The 17,480-nt window shown below is 45.7% G+C and overlaps 8 non-coding genes and 1 pseudogene across 8 annotated transcripts; all 9 read left to right on the top strand.

The window, feature by feature from the left end:
* The first annotated feature begins 110 nt into the window (after window positions 1-110).
* LOC135040806 (U1 spliceosomal RNA) lies at window positions 111-274 on the top strand. Its single transcript, XR_010234625.1, has one exon. It is a non-coding gene; the product is annotated as a U1 spliceosomal RNA (small nuclear RNA).
* A 152-nt stretch (window positions 275-426) lies between these two features.
* LOC135040810 (U1 spliceosomal RNA) lies at window positions 427-589 on the top strand. The gene has a single exon (XR_010234629.1). It is a non-coding gene; the product is annotated as a U1 spliceosomal RNA (small nuclear RNA).
* Window positions 590-1,260: 671 nt separating this feature from the next.
* Window positions 1,261-1,424, top strand: LOC135040807 (U1 spliceosomal RNA). Its single transcript, XR_010234626.1, has one exon. It is a non-coding gene; the product is annotated as a U1 spliceosomal RNA (small nuclear RNA).
* A 12,587-nt stretch (window positions 1,425-14,011) lies between these two features.
* LOC135040812 (U1 spliceosomal RNA) lies at window positions 14,012-14,168 on the top strand. Its single transcript, XR_010234630.1, has one exon. It is a non-coding gene; the product is annotated as a U1 spliceosomal RNA (small nuclear RNA).
* A 671-nt stretch (window positions 14,169-14,839) lies between these two features.
* LOC135040808 (U1 spliceosomal RNA) lies at window positions 14,840-15,003 on the top strand. Its single transcript, XR_010234627.1, has one exon. It is a non-coding gene; the product is annotated as a U1 spliceosomal RNA (small nuclear RNA).
* Window positions 15,004-15,155: 152 nt separating this feature from the next.
* Window positions 15,156-15,297, top strand: LOC135040816 (U1 spliceosomal RNA; annotated as a pseudogene).
* Window positions 15,298-15,989: 692 nt separating this feature from the next.
* On the top strand, window positions 15,990-16,153 carry LOC135040817 (U1 spliceosomal RNA). Its single transcript, XR_010234632.1, has one exon. It is a non-coding gene; the product is annotated as a U1 spliceosomal RNA (small nuclear RNA).
* A 152-nt stretch (window positions 16,154-16,305) lies between these two features.
* LOC135040813 (U1 spliceosomal RNA) lies at window positions 16,306-16,468 on the top strand. Its single transcript, XR_010234631.1, has one exon. It is a non-coding gene; the product is annotated as a U1 spliceosomal RNA (small nuclear RNA).
* A 643-nt stretch (window positions 16,469-17,111) lies between these two features.
* Window positions 17,112-17,275, top strand: LOC135040804 (U1 spliceosomal RNA). The gene has a single exon (XR_010234623.1). It is a non-coding gene; the product is annotated as a U1 spliceosomal RNA (small nuclear RNA).
* The last annotated feature ends 205 nt before the right edge of the window (window positions 17,276-17,480 follow it).

Below are 17,480 nucleotides of genomic sequence, written 5' to 3'. Positions count from 1 at the left end.
CTGCAGTTGTTGTCCCCAGATGAGAGTTCCCTTGTGCTGCCTCAGTTGAATCTCCTTTACTTGACAGAGATGTGCCTGAGCAGCGGCCCTCCCCAGCCCTATCCCAAATCATACTTATTTTGCATAGGAGATACCATGGTCATGAAGATTGTTCTCCCAGGGTGAGGTTCATTCATTGCATTCTGGGTATGCTGACCCCTGTGATTTCCCCAAATGTGGGAAACTCGACTGCATTATTTGTGGTAGTGGGGGACTGTGTTTGTGCTTTCTTCTGGTCAACTCTGGTAAAAGTTAGATTTCTTTGTCTCAGATCTTCCTCTAGCCTTGTTCTTCTTTCGAGAGTTCCCTTGTGCTGCCTCAGTTGGATCTCCTTCACTTGACAGGGGGGTGCCCGAGCAGCGACCCTCCCCAGCTCTAGCCCAACTCCTACTTACCTGCCAGGTGAGATACTATGATCAGGAAGGTGCTTCTCCCAGGGCAAAGCTCACCCATTGCACTCTGGGTGTGCTGCTCCTGCGATTTCCCCAAATGTGGGACACTTGACTGCATAATTTGTGTTTCCTCTGGTCGGCTCTCGTATAATTCAGATCTCTTTGTCTCAGGTCTCTCTCCAGCCTAGTTTGCTGTCTGTTTCCACTTCTCTTTTCTTGAGCCGCTCCCTTCTATGCCCTTGCGCACTATCCTGACTTCTCCCGTCTGCTTACTTTGTGCCTTCCAACGCACAATGCGAACTACAGGTAGTGCTGCAGGGCCCACATCCTTTTACTTGCCTTACAGAGCAGCTCTGGAGCTGTTACAGTGCCCAGCTGCTGCAAGAAATCAGCTTGAATGCTTCAGGTGCTGGGGCATAGCCAACATGAGCCCCACACCTAAGGAGGGTGGAGGTGTTTAATGCGAATTAGGGGTCATGCAAGCGCCGCAAAAGGCCGCCATGCCCTGCACATCCCTTTTTTCTTTTCATATGCAGACGAGGGTTGAAGCCAACTTTGACCCACTGCTTGGATGACATCACCATATGCAAATCCATCTGCTGCAGGCCTTCCCCCAGGAATGCTAGCACTAGTTATTGCATTTGGTTTGTTGTTTGGGGGTGCTTCAGTATTAGGCAGCCTTCTGCCCTCCCATGTTCATCTGAAAATATGTGTTCTCCCTGCAGTTGTTGTCCCCAGATGAGAGTTCCCTTGTGCTGCCTCAGTTGAATCTCCTTTACTTGACAGAGATGTGCCTGAGCAGCGGCCCTCCCCAGCCCTATCCCAAATCATACTTATTTTGCATAGGAGATACCATGGTCATGAAGATTGTTCTCCCAGGGTGAGGTTCATTCATTGCATTCTGGGTATGCTGACCCCTGTGATTTCCCCAAATGTGGGAAACTCAACTGCATTATTTGTGGTAGTGGGGAACTGTGTTTGTGCTTTCTTCTGGTCAACTCTGGTAAAAATCAGATTTCTTTGTCTCAGATCTTCCTCTAGCCTTGTTCCTCTTTCGAGAGTTCCCTTGTGCTGCCTCAGTTGGATCTCCTTCACTTGACATGGGGGTACCCGAGCAGCGACCTGATAAAGCTAAATATTTATCGTATATAAAACACTTTAAGAGGTCTAAGAACACTATACGCTATCTACGTAAGAAGTACCGTAAGGGTACGCAAGTTGTGTAGCGATCGCTCAACCGTAGTCGAGACGCTCAAGCGTCACGTTCGCTTACGGCCCAGTGATCACAGGCAGGCACGCTATTGGCTGCCGACTAACGTAATGATTCGCTATAGCGTAGCGTACGCTCGGGACCACGAGGAGATCACCAGCGGTGCAGACGCTTACAACGTTTAAACCTTTATCTCTATACCTTTAACGATGAGATACACAGTATACCTTAGTGTAGAGACAGAGTGTAAGTGCAACCTGGTGTAACCTGATTAACTACAAAGCTGCTTGAGCGTCACCGGCGCTCAGAGAATACTTAACACTATAAAGAATACACAGATACCTGGGCTTAGGGTCCGAAACCTATTATATGTATTATGACTATTATACTTGCAAAAAGAATCACAGTACAAAGCATACACTACAATATAACATAAACCAACTAACCAGATAAACTACACAGGAAATACAATACAATACAATTAAAGGAAAATACGAGAGAAAGAGAAGAGAGAGAGAGATAGAGAGAGAGAGAGATGGCTCACAGTAAGACAATATGATTACGGAGAAAACTTACGCACAAGGGGAACGATCGCATGCGCCTCGATATCCAGCTCCCGATTATCAGCAATGAGAACCGTTGAAGAGAGAGAGAACTGGATACGGTCGGCCTGCCTATTTATGCCCCACACACAATACAATTCAATGGTCCCTACAATCTCATTGTTCATTGGACACAGGAATTCGGCTTCGCATTATAACAAAAGGTCATAGGTTGATTCATACAGGTGGGCTGTGACTATTTCCAACTGCTCAGGTGGGAGGGAAACTGGGTATCCCGCCGCATGGGTAATAAAGTGCAAATAAAGTAAATGTTCATAAACTTCTTATGTCCATAACTATTCGCACGAGCGATTGATCTGCTTCAAACCAACACCGGAATATTTCTAATTAAATATTCTTCCGATGGATACTAAACACCACTGTATTACTCCTGTCTGACCCTTCGTATCAAACAAAGAGGGATTCCTCTGTTCATAAACATTCTATATTAACCAAACTTTCAGAATCTATCAAAGGGACCATGATCTACAAAATACATTATTAGTGAAAATATGTTACGATTGAGTCGCACGCTACAACCACATAAACTCTACCGTAAATACGCATACCATGCGCCTGCGGGTGCCCGCGACTGTGAGTATGCGCACGTACGGGAGAGCGTACGCATGCGCAGCACGGACCTGGGTGAGGTGCAAATATGGTAGTGTGCATAGAGATATTTTTCTGACTTTGACAGTCCACCCTTTGGCAGTCAATAATAACTGCCACTTCCTGAAAACATTTCAAAAGGAGAAAAATATATGTTAGGGGTTAATTCATTTCCATGGTTGGGTAAGGGAGGAGAGAGGAGTAGGTGTGAAGAGGGTATGACCTAGTGAGATAGCAGAAGCATGTGTGTATGAATCCGTGTTTGGGGGGTCATGTATCATCGTGCCGTACGTGTTGTAAATCAAGCTTCGAGGTATTGCGAAGTATACATTTGAATTCCTTCTTATCCCGTGGTACGGGTCTGTGGATGGGCTGTCAAACTTTACCGAGCTCTTTTCGGATTTTGAACAAAATGGGGAGCACATTTTAGTTGATGATACATGAATGGGGGAATATGTGATTGCTGATATCTGTGCCTGTATTCCCTATACTATGTGTGTCATTACCTGAGGGTTGTAGAAATGAAGAAAAGACATAATTACGGTAAATGCGGTGGTATTCTATGTCAGGTTAATGTATATCTGTCGGTTGAAGTTTTGTTCGGTATCAGTTGAAAGTCGTCTTCTTTGCGCTGTGTTGCCCATTAGGGGTGAGCAAAAAGCTTTGTCAATGCCATTAGATTTACAAAAAATGTTGGGCTAGCGTAAGTTTAAGAATTCTAGGGAAACTGGGGATCCCTGGCAAAGTTCATCAAATGTCCATATCTCAAGTGGTCAAAACTTCTTCTTTGGTCTATCCGTTGTCTGTATAGCGTCTCGTCAACTTCCTCGTCCAAGTGGGTCTTTTTATCTTGGAGAAAAACCAGAAAAACAGGTGAAAGAAACGGACCGTAGAAATCGCATTTTCATCACATCATTGTTTCTATCATTGGGTCATAAATCAAATCCAGGTTAATTACAGTTTCCTCACTCCTCAAACTCATTACCTTAGTACGACGATTGCACCTCATTAAAGCCTGACCGCATCTAAATATCAAGCCAATGGTTATGATAACACCTAAGATACATAGGAGAAACTTCTTAACATCCATTATGACTCCTTGAGCCCAGTCTCCCAAACCGGAGAACCAATTTCGCGGGTTCAACCATGACACCCAACCAGTCAGCTCATTACCTACAGCAGCAAGAGTGAGATTGTGTTTTCGGCGAAATTCCCACTTCAATTGGAGAATATCGTCCATCTTTTGGTCTATGACCTCGACCGGATCCTCGGTGCTATTCGTGATATACGTGCAACACTTCACGCCGTACTGTGTTGCCAATGTAACACAATATCCGCCTGTCACTGCTGTGAGGTAATTAAGAACCATTCTATGCTGCACCAGTTCTGTTTTATAAGCTTGAAGTTCCCTTCCCGTATATCTAAATGTGTCATCATACATTTCAGTGATATTGTCTAACAAATTTGCGAGCGCCAATATGTATTTATAATTTAGCACTCCTCTAGCGGTGCGGGTGAAATCTAACGCGATTAAGAATTGAATCCCGGTGGATTCACTTATCAGATCAGAGGCCGGATGCTCTGTCTTCTCTATCAGGTGTCTTTTAACAACGTGCTCGTAGTGGGTGTGAGTATAAGGAGCTTGGGCACCACGATGTATGTCCTTCATTTTGTCATGTGTTACAGTCATTACTTCAGGCAATACTTTTCCAATATAACACAATCCTTCAGAGTTTGGGGCAAGCCACTTGTACGCCTTTCTCCCGCATATGAAATATGCATCATCGGGGAGAACATATGGGACGGAGAAGGACATAACCATATTACACACCTTCCAGGTGAAATCTCCTAACCCTAATTCTTCCATCTGCTTAATACACGTATCAGGTTGTACGATATGTGCACAGTATCCTGGTGATACTTCTCCAACTCTCGTAATCCTATTTCCTAAGGTGTACCTATACCGGAAAGATTTTCCTCTACTGGCTATGTGGCGTACAAGCTCTGTATCTGTAGGCATTCTATCTGCTCTATGCGAAAAGGTCATGGTGTGGTTACTCCATGACACTTCCCAATTTCCCGGCTTTCTGGGATTGGAGATGTTGAAACATAATAGGGACCTATCCACATGGTATTGGTGGAGCTTCAAACTAGGAGGGCTGGAGATATTAAACCTCCTGTCCACCGGTCTCCCACCATTTAACTCAAGTACCTCCCCTATCGTTAAAGGAAATGGTACTAGCCCTGATTTGCTATGACCTTGAGGTACTTGAGAGCATACCCAACAATCTGTTTTGTTTAACACATTACCCACTAAGGAGTGATAGTCACTCAATGGATGCCGGTCCATATGGATATTAAAACTGGATTGGCATTTCTTAATGCACCCATCTTCAATGACATTGTTACAGAGCCTACAGATACAGTTTTCTTCAGCTAACAATCCGTCACAATTTCTTCTATGGTCAATGCTATCGGATCGTTTTCTGATACTCGCCTTTGCTTGTTGGTTAGGTTGATCCTGGAAAACTACGCCTCCATCTTTATCATCAGAACCCATTCCAGAACCTCTATCGACCTCCATGGTACTCTCGCCGGAACAGACTGCTCTGGTCAACATCATGGTCAACAGGAAAATCCGGATCACAGTCTCTTGGGGCAAGTCCATCTTATAGGAGGAAATGGAGAAGAATGAGAAGGAGGAAAAAGAAATTTGAGGGAGAGGGGATGGGAAGTGGAGGAAAATAATAAAAGGGAGTGGGGAGTCGACAACAGCTCTCGGTCTTCAAGGCTCAGGTGCCGCCTCAGTCCTCCTGGAACAGACACTCCAGTGATACAACCTCTACCGTCTGTTTCTTATCACGGGACTTCTCTGGATCAGCAACCTTCTTGCAGTGGGATGAATGGACCCAAGTCTCTCTCTCAGCAACCTTCAATGCCGTAGTGCTAGTCAATAAGACCTGGTATGGTCCTTCCCATCTGTCAATAAGGCAACCTGAGCGTAGAAAATTCCGTATCATTACATAATCCCCAGGTTCAATGTCATGACAATTACTATCTGGTAAATCAGGAATCACTAACTTCAGATTATCATTTTGATTCCTCAACTGTTTACTCATGTTAATCAAGTACTTTACAGTTACTTCATTGTTACATTTCAAATCATCCTGAGGGTTAATCATGGCATGCGGTTGTCGACCAAACAAGATTTCAAAGGGAGACAGATTAAGAGGGGACCTGGGAGTGGTTCTGATACTGTACAATACAATGGGTAAAGCTTCTGGCCATGTCAATCCTGTCTCTGCCATCACTTTACTCAATTTATTTTTAATAGTGCTGTTCACTCTTTCGACCTTCGCACTCGCCTGTGGACGGTACGGAGTGTGCAGCTTGCTATCAATTCCCATCAACTTACACATTCCTTGAAAGACATCACCTGTAAAATGGGTACCCCTATCACTTTCGATTATTCTAGGGATACCATATCTACATACAAATTCCTGCACAATTTTCTTAGCAGTAAACATAGCGGTATTTGTTGTCGCTGGAAATGCTTCGACCCAATTTGAGAAAACATCTATACAAACAAGTACATATTTCAAATTCCGACAAGGGGGTAATTGTATAAAGTCAATTTGTATTACCTGGAAAGGGCCGCCGGCAGGTGGGATATGGGATGGTTCTGTAGGTATTGCCTTTCCAATATTCTTTCTCAAACAGGTAAGGCATGACATTGCTCTTTTACTCGCATGAGAGGAGAATCCTGGGGCGCACCAGTATGCTCTTACCAATTTGCACATTCCTTCCTTGCCTAGATGAGTCAGCCCGTGAGCTGCTTCAGCCAGACATGGAAGATATGCTCTGGGGGCCACTGGTTTACCATGTCCATCCGTCCAGAGTCCTGAGGACTCCTGGCCACATCCCTTTGCCTTCCAGACTGCCCTTTCCTGTGTGGAACACAAATTTTGCATTTCACACAACTTCTGTGTGTTAATGGTATTAAATACCATTAATTGTGTGGTGTCTGTCTGTATGGGGGTAGCAGCTGCTAACTTAGCAGCTTTGTCTGCTCGGCTGTTACCAAGTGATACCGGGTCTTGGCTATATGTGTGTGCTTTACATTTGATAACAGCCACTCTGTCGGGTTCCTGTATCGCTGTTAGAAGCCTTTTTATGTGAGCTGCATGCGCTACCGGTGTACCAGCGGCCGTCATGAAATTTCTGAGGCGCCATAGGGCTCCGAAATCATGGACTACCCCGAATGCGTATCTAGAATCGGTGTAGATATTGGCTGACTTACCCTTAGCCAATTCACATGCTCTGGTTAGGGCGACCAGTTCAGCAACCTGGGCTGAGTGAGGTGGGCCTAGCGGTTCCGCTTCTATGGTGTCTTGGTCATCTACGACTGCGTATCCAGTACACAAGTCTCCCGAGTCTGACTGTCTATGACAACTACCGTCCGTGTAGAACGTGAGTTCTGCATCTTCCAGTGGGTTGTCACTGATGTCAGGCCTTGCGGTAAAATTTTGGGTCAAATATTCCATACAATCATGTGTATCTTCCTTTGTATTAAATCCTCCTTCCCCATCACTCTCACCTTCCACCCTTTGTGCCTGACCAGGCACACCTGGGAGATACGTTGCAGGATTTAATGCACTGCATCTCCTTATGGTGATGTTTACGGGGGCCATTAGTGCCAATTCCCATCTTGTAAATCTCGCTGATGAGACGTGTCTGGTTTGGGCAGAATTCAATAAGGCTGATACTGCATGTGGCGTATGGATTGTGAGGTTGTGGCCTAGCACGACGTCTTCGCTTTTTGTCACTAGCAATGCTATTGCAGCAACGCTTCGCAAGCATGTGGGGAGGGATCGCGCTACCGTGTCTAGCTGAGCGCTGTAGTATGCAACTGGCCTACTGGCATCACCGTGTTTTTGGGTTAGTACACCTGCCGCGCAACCAGCACTTTCTGTTCCGTATAGTTCAAAGGGTTTCCCATAGTCTGGCATACCTAGTGCTGGTGCCTGCGTTAGGCACTGTTTGAGTCTCTCAAATGCTGTTTCGGACTCGTCTGTATGCGAAATCCTATCAGGTTTGTTTGAGGAGACCATTTCCTGCAAAGGTAACGCCAAAATGGAAAACCCTGGGATCCAATTACGGCAATACCCACACATTCCTAAAAACGTTCTGATCTGTTGCTGGGTTTGTGGCAGAGTCATGTCTCTAATTGCTTGGATTCTATCAGCGGTCAGGTGTCTCAGTCCTTGTGTTAGACAGTGTCCCAAATATTTTACCTTAGTTTGGCATAATTGTAACTTGTCTTTGGACACCTTGTGTCCGGTGTCTGAAAGATGAAACAGGAGCTGTTTCGTATCCTTCAGAGATGCTTCCAGTGAATCTGAACACAGTAATAAATCGTCCACATACTGTATCAATACTGATCCCCTGTCTGGTTGCAAAGACTGTAAACAATCATGCAAAGCCTGAGAAAATATACTTGGACTATCTATGAAACCTTGGGGTAATCGAGTCCACGTGTATTGGACTCCTCTGTATGTGAATGCAAACAAATATTGGCTGTCAGGGTGCAGAGGTACCGAAAAGAAAGCGGAGCAGAGGTCAATAACAGTGAAAAATTTGGCAGTGGGAGGGATTTGCATTAGGATGACAGCTGGATTTGGCACTACGGGGAACTGACTCTCAACTATTTTGTTAATCCCCCTTAGATCCTGCACTAGTCTGTAACCCCTCCCCCCACTCTTTTTCACAGGGAAGATGGGACTATTAGCAGTGCTGGACGTTCTTACCAGAATGCCCTGTTGTAGCAAGCGCTCTATTACTGGGTAAACTCCTAACTCCACCTCTGGCTTCAGAGGGTACTGTGGGATTTTTGGAGCTATCCTACCATCTTTTACTTGTACAACTACTGGAGCTACGTTTGCCATTAATCCAGTGTCTTGTCCGTCTTTTGTCCAAAGTGACTCTGGTATCTGAGATGTCATCTCTTCTATTTGGGATGGATTCCTATTTGTCATAATGGTATGTGACATTAATTTTGATGGGGAGTCTAACATGTCTCGCACTTCCTGAGCGTGTTTCTCAGGTATGTCCAAGAATACACCTTCAGGAGTACAATAAATGACGCACCCCATTTTACACAGTAAGTCTCTTCCCAGGAGATTGGTTGGTGCCGATGCAGCCAGCAAAAAGGAATGCTTGGTATGCAAAGGCCCTATTGTAATCTCGGCTGGTTTGCTAACAGGGTAGTGCTGGACTACTCCTGTTACTCCCATGGCTGGAATTGTCCTACCAGTGGTTCTCATGCCCACTGTCGAATTTATCACTGACCTGTGTCTACAAGAAAGTTTAAAGTTTTACCAGCTACATTAATTGCGATCTCGGGTTCACTTCCAAGATTGGCAATTAATTTTACTGGCTGCAGATTACAGGTATGGCCACACCCCTATTGGGTATGGTGACCTCCCTGAATCCCGCTGGCAGCAACTACTTGTGAGGGAGATAGTTGGGAACTACCAGAGGCATGCCAGTCTCTGTTTGGGGGATATCTTTTTGTTTCCCCTGTATGTGGCTCATAACTCCGTTTCTGCGGACCTTGCTCCCAATGTCGTGTGTCGTGTCGTTGTCTAGGGGTTTGGTATGAGTTTCGTGGATTCTTTACTCTACAATCTCGTGCCATGTGTCCCTGTTTGTGACAAGAATAACAAGTAACCATACTTGACTTACCCACAGGATTTGGTGATACAAACAAAGGCTGCCTTGTGGTCAGAGCCTGTATACTTACTGACATTAATTTGTCACCTTGTTGTTCCCTGTGTCTGGTGATGTTTCTGTCGTGATCAATAGCAGCCTCTCTCAAAGTAGCCACAGACAGACCTCGCCAACATGGTTGCGTGGTCTGTACCCTAGTCTTCAATGACTCTTTTAAACCATCCATCAGTACCGATACTGCTACTTCCCGATGGTTTGTGTCTGTTTTAATGTCCTCTATGCCTGTGTATTTGGCATTTCTAATAATGCTCTGTGAAAATACTCTGCAGCTGTCTCTGACTCCTTCTGTTTAATGGAGAATATCTTATTCCATTTAGCTACTGCTGGGAAATACTCTTTTAACTGCAAGTTTATTCTTTTCACATTATCTTGGTTGTACACATCTGTAAGAGGTACATCATGACCTAGTCCGCAATCAGCTAAAAATTGAGTTGCGTCGACATTTGAGGGTAAACATGCTCTCAGCAATATCTGCCAGTCTTTATTGTTGGGCTCTACAGTGTTACCTAAGTCTCTGATGTATTTTTGACTGGCAACTAAGTCTTTTCTAGGGTCAGGAAATTCAGACACTATGGTCCTTAATTCCATTCGGGAAAATGGAGTGTACATGGCAATGTTCCTAATGGGAGTGGCTCCTGATGCGTCTGTTTTCCCATTTGGCACTGCTATTACTCTAACAGGTGTAATTCTAACTACCTCATTCTGTGTAGATTCTACAGGCTGTGGTGAAATAGTTTCAGCATAATGCATGGTGCCGTACTTACCAGTTGATACGACCTCACCTATCCCTCCGCTAGGGGCCTTTACTAATCTCGTGGGTGGAGCTGTGCCTACTGTGGTCTCTGCTATGGTGGCTGCTAGAGAGAGCGCTGAAATCGTTGCCGATTCGTCCTCTTGATCACACTCCTGAGGAAAGTTCAAAACAGGGTACAACTTGCACGGGTTAATACTTGCATGGGTTAATGGGTTAACATTATCATTAACATTTACACAGTTACTAAGTGATTTTGTGTTACACCTTAGTGCGTCTTTCTCCGCAATCAACTTCTCTCCTGATATGTATGGTGGCGGCGGGGCCGTGGCAATCAGTTTTCTGTTAGAGCCAGATCCCGCCGCCTGAGCCAAACCTCTCTGTATCTCACCTTCCTGTTGCCACAACTGTAAATAATCATAATGCTGGATTCGTCTCTTTGTTGATTTTATGAGACATATCCTCCTCCTTAAATTTTGTAACACTTCTGAGCTGAAGCTCCCTACTCTTGGGAATTTCTCCCCGTCATGTACAGTCATTCTCTCCCATTCATCACATAAAGTTTCTGTGTGACTTCCATATTTCTCACACATTATATACCTGGCCGACCCAATTGGCCGGACCACTGAATCAACCCGAACCGAGGTTGATCGCCCCCTACCTGAACAAGTGGCCCCCATAGTTCGAAAGTGTTGCTTTATTTAGCCAACCCTTTACGCAAAACCAAATGCCAACAATAGGCTGACGGTGGCGGTTTACCGAGTACCCCACTCACTCGCCCACGCCGACCAATACGACCTGATCACACCGATATGGTGCTGGCGTACTCGACCTAGGGCCCCTGCGACCTGAACCTCTATTTACTGGAACCTGCGAGGGTTATCCGAAGAACACTTACTCTTTCCAGTAACTATTGGTTGCTGGATAGTTCCTGAGTGAGCAGCGAACTTCCCTTAAAATAAAAAAATTACACAAATCACGTTAGAGTGTACAGATAGCGTTTGTGACCCCTTTACTCTAATGGTATTAGGTCAGATTACTAACTACTGCACACACTTACGTGCGGTCCAGTCGTTCAGTACACAAACAACTAAGCTTATGTACGGAAAGACCAATGGAATCGAAACTTACGACTGCGAATTCCTTCAGCCAGAGCTTATATGGCCTATATGGGTGTTGCACCAACCCTTTTCGGTGTTGTGCCTGTGAACTGTATAGCAGACTTCCTTGTCAGCTGTACCTGGACCTCCTGGTCTGTTATGACCTCCTGGTCTTGTTACAGTATGACCTCCTGGTCTGCTATACTCTAATGCTCAAAATTGTATATTTAACCAGAGATGCCTCCCTAGCCACCGTGCACGTCACTTACACGCATGTACCTCACGAGTACTCGACTTTTCTTGTGGTTCAACCTTTAAAAATTGTAAAAACACTCACTCATCACATGTACACTTTTGTTTCTATTTCTATTTCTGCGCAGAAATTTTTCTTCAGATCAGGTGTGTTACCAATTAGGAGCAGGATCTGTTAACTAAATTTCGGACACCCAAAAATAGACTTGCGTTATTTCTCGCCTCGCGTTATTTATCGCTTTGCGTTAAAAATCAACTTATCGTGACTTGAGCTACGTGGGCGTAACCGGACGCTCCGTTGCGTAACGTACGCTGCGTGCGTTGGCCTTTGGATTGCGTACGCAAGTCTTTGTTAGAGACACGTATACGCAAAGCAAAGATCCACCGTAACACAATTTATACTTTTATCAATGTAGATGATCCTTGATCATCTACCACACAAACACACTTACTTCGCCTTATCTCCCAGGCGAAACTGTGTGTTTGTCTATCTTTTAACTATATTACCTTTACTCTTAAACTATGAAATAACGGCAACTCTCTTTTTAGCACTTCTATCAACTATAAAAACTGGCAGACAGGAGAGTGATATACGAAAATGAAAAAGAAAAAGAAATGCAGATATATATATGTGTGCGTGCGTGTGTACGCAAGACAGAAAAATAAACAGTTTTAAAAGACACTAGCGTTTTGTTCTTACCTCCGGTTCCCGGATTCCTTCAGCACTCTTTACCTAAGTGAAGCAGACGCTTATCCTGTCAGCACTACGAGGGATACAACCTCCCGCCCTTTGCTGAGGGATAATGTCTGCTGATCTACCTAGTGCAGATATGTGAAGGACGGGCGAGCCGCCAATTGATAAAGCTGAATATTTATCGTATATAAAACACTTTAAGAGGTCTAAGAACACTATACGCTATCTACGTAAGAAGTACCGTAAGGGTACGCAAGTTGTGTAGCGATCGCTCAACCGTAGTCGAGACGCTCAAGCGTCACGTTCGCTTACGGCCCAGTGATCACAGGCAGGCACGCTATTGGCTGCCGACTAACGTAATGATTCGCTATAGCGTAGCGTACGCTCGGGACCACGAGGAGATCACCAGCGGTGCAGACGCTTACAACGTTTAAACCTTTATCTCTATACCTTTAACGATGAGATACACAGTATACCTTAGTGTAGAGACAGAGTGTAAGTGCAACCTGGTGTAACCTGATTAACTACAAAGCTGCTTGAGCGTCACCGGCGCTCAGAGAATACTTAACACTATAAAGAATACACAGATACCTGGGCTTAGGGTCCGAAACCTATTATATGTATTATGACTATTATACTTGCAAAAAGAATCACAGTACAAAGCATACACTACAATATAACATAAACCAACTAACCAGATAAACTACACAGGAAATACAATACAATACAATTAAAGGAAAATACGAGAGAAAGAGTAGAGAGAGAGAGATAGAGAGAGAGAGAGATGGCTCACAGTAAGACAATATGATTACGGAGAAAACTTACGCACTAGGGGAACGATCGCATGCGCCTCGATATCCAGCTCCCGATTATCAGCAATGAGAACCGTTGAAGAGAGAGAGAACTGGATACGGTCGGCCTGCCTATTTATGCCCCACACACAATACAATTCAATGGTCCCTACAATCTCATTGTTCATTGGACACAGGAATTCGGCTTCGCATTATAACAAAAGGTCATAGGTTGATTCATACAGGTGGGCTGTGACTATTTCCAACTGCTCAGGTGGGAGGGAAACTGGGTTTCCCGCCGTATGGGTAATAAAGTGCAAATAAAGTAAATGTTCATAAACTTCTTATGTCCATAACTATTCGCACGAGCGATTGATCTGCTTCAAACCAACACCGGAATATTTCTAATTAAATATTCTTCCGATGGATACTAAACACCACTGTATTACTCCTGTCTGACCCTTCGTATCAAACAAAGAGGGATTCCTCTGTTCATAAACATTCTATATTAACCAAACTTTCAGAATCTATCAAAGGGACCATGATCTACAAAATACATTATTAGTGAAAATATGTTACGATTGAGTCGCACGCTACAACCACATAAACTCTACCGTAAATACGCATACCATGCGCCTGCGGGTGCCCGCGACTGTGAGTATGCGCACGTACGGGAGAGCGTACGCATGCGCAGCACGGACCTGGGTGAGGTGCAAATATGGTAGTGTGCATAGAGATATTTTTCTGACTTTGACAGACCCTTCGCAGCTCTAGCCCAACTCCTACTTACCTGCCAGGTGAGATACTATGATCATGTAGGTGCTTCTCCCAGGGCAAGGCTCACCCATTGCACTCTGGGTGTGCTGCCCCTGTGATTTCCCCAAATGTGGGAAACTTGACTGCATAATTTGTGTTTCCCCTGGTCAGCTCTCGTCAGATCTCTTTGTCTCAGGTCTCTCTCCAGCCTAGTTTGCTGTCTGTTTCAACTTCTCTTTTCTTGAGCCGCTCCCTTCTATGCCCTTGCGCACTATCTTGACTTCTCCCATCTGCTTACTTTGTGCCTTCCAACGCACAATGCGAACTACAGGTAGTGCTGCAGGGCCCACACCCTTTTACTTGCCTTACAGAGCAGCTCTGGAGCTATTACAGTGCCCAGCTGCTGCAAGTAATCAGCTTGAATGCTTCAGGGGCTGGGGCATAGCCAACATGAGCCCCACACCGAAGTAGGGTGGAGGTGTTTAATGCGAACTAGGGGTCATCCAAGCGCCGCAAAAGGCCGCCATGCCCTGCACGCCCCTTTTCTCTTTTCATATGCAGACAAGGGTTGAAGCCAACTTTGACCCACTGCTTGGATGACATCACCATATGCAAATCCATCTGCTGCAGGCCTTCCCCCAGGAATGCTTGTACTAGTTGTTGCATTTGGTTTGTTGTTTGGGGGTGCTTCAGTATTAGGCAGCCTTCTGCCCTCCCATGTTCATCTGAAAATATGTGTTCTCCCTGCAGTTGTTGTCCCCAGATGAGAGTTCCCTTGTGCTGCCTCAGTTGAATCTCCTTTACTTGACAGAGATGTGCCTGAGCAGCGGCCCTCCCCAGCCCTATCCCAAATCATACTTATTTTGCATAGGAGATATCATGGTCATGAAGATTGTTCTCCCAGGGTGAGGTTCATTCATTGCATTCTGGGTATGATGACCCCTGTGATTTCCCCAAATGTGGGAAACTCGACTGCATTATTTGTGGTAGTGGGGGACTGTGTTTGTGCTTTCCTCTGGTCAGCTCTGGTAAAAGTCAGATTTCTTTGTCTCAGATCTTCCTCTAGCCTTGTTCTTCTTTCGAGAGTTCCCTTGTGCTGCCTCAGTTGGATCTCCTTCACTTGACAGGGGGGTGCCCGAGCAGCGACCCTCCCCAGCTCTAGCCCAACTCCTACTTACCTGCCAGGTGAGATACGATGATCATGTAGGTGCTTCTCCCAGGGCAAGCCTCACCCATTGCACTCTGGGTGTGCTGCCCCTTTGATTTCCCCAAATGTGGGAAACTTGACTGCATAATTTGTGTTTCCCCTGGTCGGCTCTCATATAATTCAGATCTCTTTGTCTCAGGTCTCTCTTCAGCCTAGTTTGCTGTCTGTTTCCACTTCTCTTTTCTTGAGCCGCTCCCTTCTATGCCCTTGCGCACTATCCTGACTTCTCCCATCTGCTTACTTTGTGCCTTCCAACGCACAATGCGAACTACAGGTAGTGCTGCAGGGCCCACACCCTTTTACTTGCCTTACAGAGCAGCTCTGGAGCTGTTACAGTGCCCAGCTGCTGCAAGAAATCAGCTTGAATGCTTCAGGGGCTGGGGCATAGCCAACATGAGCCCCACACCGAAGGAGGGTGGAGGTGTTTAATGCGAACTAGGGGTCATCCAAGCGCCGCAAAAGGCCGCCATGCCCTGCACGCCCCTTTTCTCTTTTCATATGCAGACGAGGGTTGAAGCCAACTTTGACCCACTGCTTGGATGGCATTACCATATGCAAATCAATCTGCTGCAGGCCTTACCCCAGGAATGCTTGCACTAGTTGTTGCATTTGGTTTGTTGTTTGGGGGTGCTTCAGTATTAGGCAGCCTTCTGCCCTCCCATGTTCATCTGAAAATATGTGTTCTCCCTGCAGTTGTTGTCCCCAGATGAGAGTTCCCTTGTGCTGCCTCAGTTGAATCTCCTTTACTTGACAGAGATGTGCCTGAGCAGCGGCCCTCCCCAGCCCTATCCCAAATCATACTTATTTTGCATAGGAGATACCATGGTCATGAAGATTGTTCTCCCAGGGTGAGGTTCATTCATTGCATTCTGGGTATGCTGACCCCTGTGATTTCCCCAAATGTGGGAAACTCGACTGCATTATTTGTGGTAGTGGGGGACTGTGTTTGTGCTTTCCTCTGGTCAGCTCTGGTAAAAGTCAGATTTCTTTGTCTCAGATCTTCCTCTAGCCTTGTTCTTCTTTCGAGAGTTCCCTTGTGCTGCCTCAGTTGGATTTCCTTCACTTGACAGGGGGGTGCACGAGCAGCGACCCTCCCCAGCTCTAGCCCAACTCCTATTTACCTGCCAGGTGAGATACTATGATCAGGAAGGTGCTTCTCCCAGGGCAAGGCTCACCCATTGCACTCTGGGTGTGCTGCTCCTGCGATTTCCCCAAATGTGGGACACTTGACTGCATAATTTGTGTTTCCTCTGGTCGGCTCTCATATAATTCAGATCTCTTTGCCTCAGGTCTTTCTCCAGCCTAGTTTGCTGTCTGTTTCCACTTCTCTTTTCTTGAGCCGCTCCCTTCTATGCCCTTGCGCACTATCCTGACCTCTCCCGTCTGCTTACTTTGTGCCTTCCAACGCACAATGCATACTACAGGTAGTGCTGCAGGGCCCACACCCTTTTACATGCTTTACAGAGCAACTCTGGAGCTGTTACAGTGCCCAGCTGCTGCAAGAAATCATCTTGAATGCTTCAGGGGCTGGGGCATAGCCAACATGAGCCCCACACCGAAGGAGGGTTCATCCAAGCGCCGCAAAAGGACGCCATGCCCTGCACATCCCTTTTTTCTTTTCATATGCAGACGAGGGTTGAAGCCAACTTTGACCCACTGCTTGGATGACATCATATGCAAATCCATCTGCTGCAGGCCTTCCCCCAGGAATGCTTGCACTAGTTGTTGCATTTGGTTTGTTGTTTGGGGGTGCTTCAGTATTAGGCAGCCTTCTGCCCTCCCATGTTCATCTGAAAATATGTGTTCTCCCTGCAGTTGTTGTCCCCAGATGAGAGTTCCCTTGTGCTGCCTCAGTTGAATCTCCTTTACTTGACAGAGATGTGCCTGAGCAGCGGCCCTCCCCAGCCCTATCCCAAATCATACTTATTTTGCATAGGAGATACCATGGTCATGAAGATTGTTCTCCCAGGGTGAGGTTCATTCATTGCATTCTGGGTATGCTGACCCCTGTGATTTCCCCAAATGTGGGAAACTCGACTGCATTATTTGTGGTAGAGGGGGACTGTGTTTGTGCTTTCCTCTGGTCAGCTCTGGTAAAAGTCAGATTTCTTTGTCTCAGATCTTCCTCTTGCCTTGTTCCTCTTTCGAGAGTTCCCTTGTGCTGCCTCAGTTGGATCTCCTTCACTTGACTTTTTAAAGTTTTTCTAGGAAACGTTCTAGATGAATGCTTATTAGCCTTTGTCAGTATGTACTTTTTGCAAAGTGTCTCTGTGGCGCAATTGGTTAGT

The sequence above is a fragment of the Pseudophryne corroboree genome, unplaced genomic scaffold (genome assembly GCF_028390025.1).
Source record: "Pseudophryne corroboree isolate aPseCor3 unplaced genomic scaffold, aPseCor3.hap2 scaffold_769, whole genome shotgun sequence".
Classification (NCBI taxonomy): domain Eukaryota; kingdom Metazoa; phylum Chordata; class Amphibia; order Anura; family Myobatrachidae; genus Pseudophryne; species Pseudophryne corroboree.
This window is presented reverse-complemented; position numbering and strand designations above follow the sequence as displayed.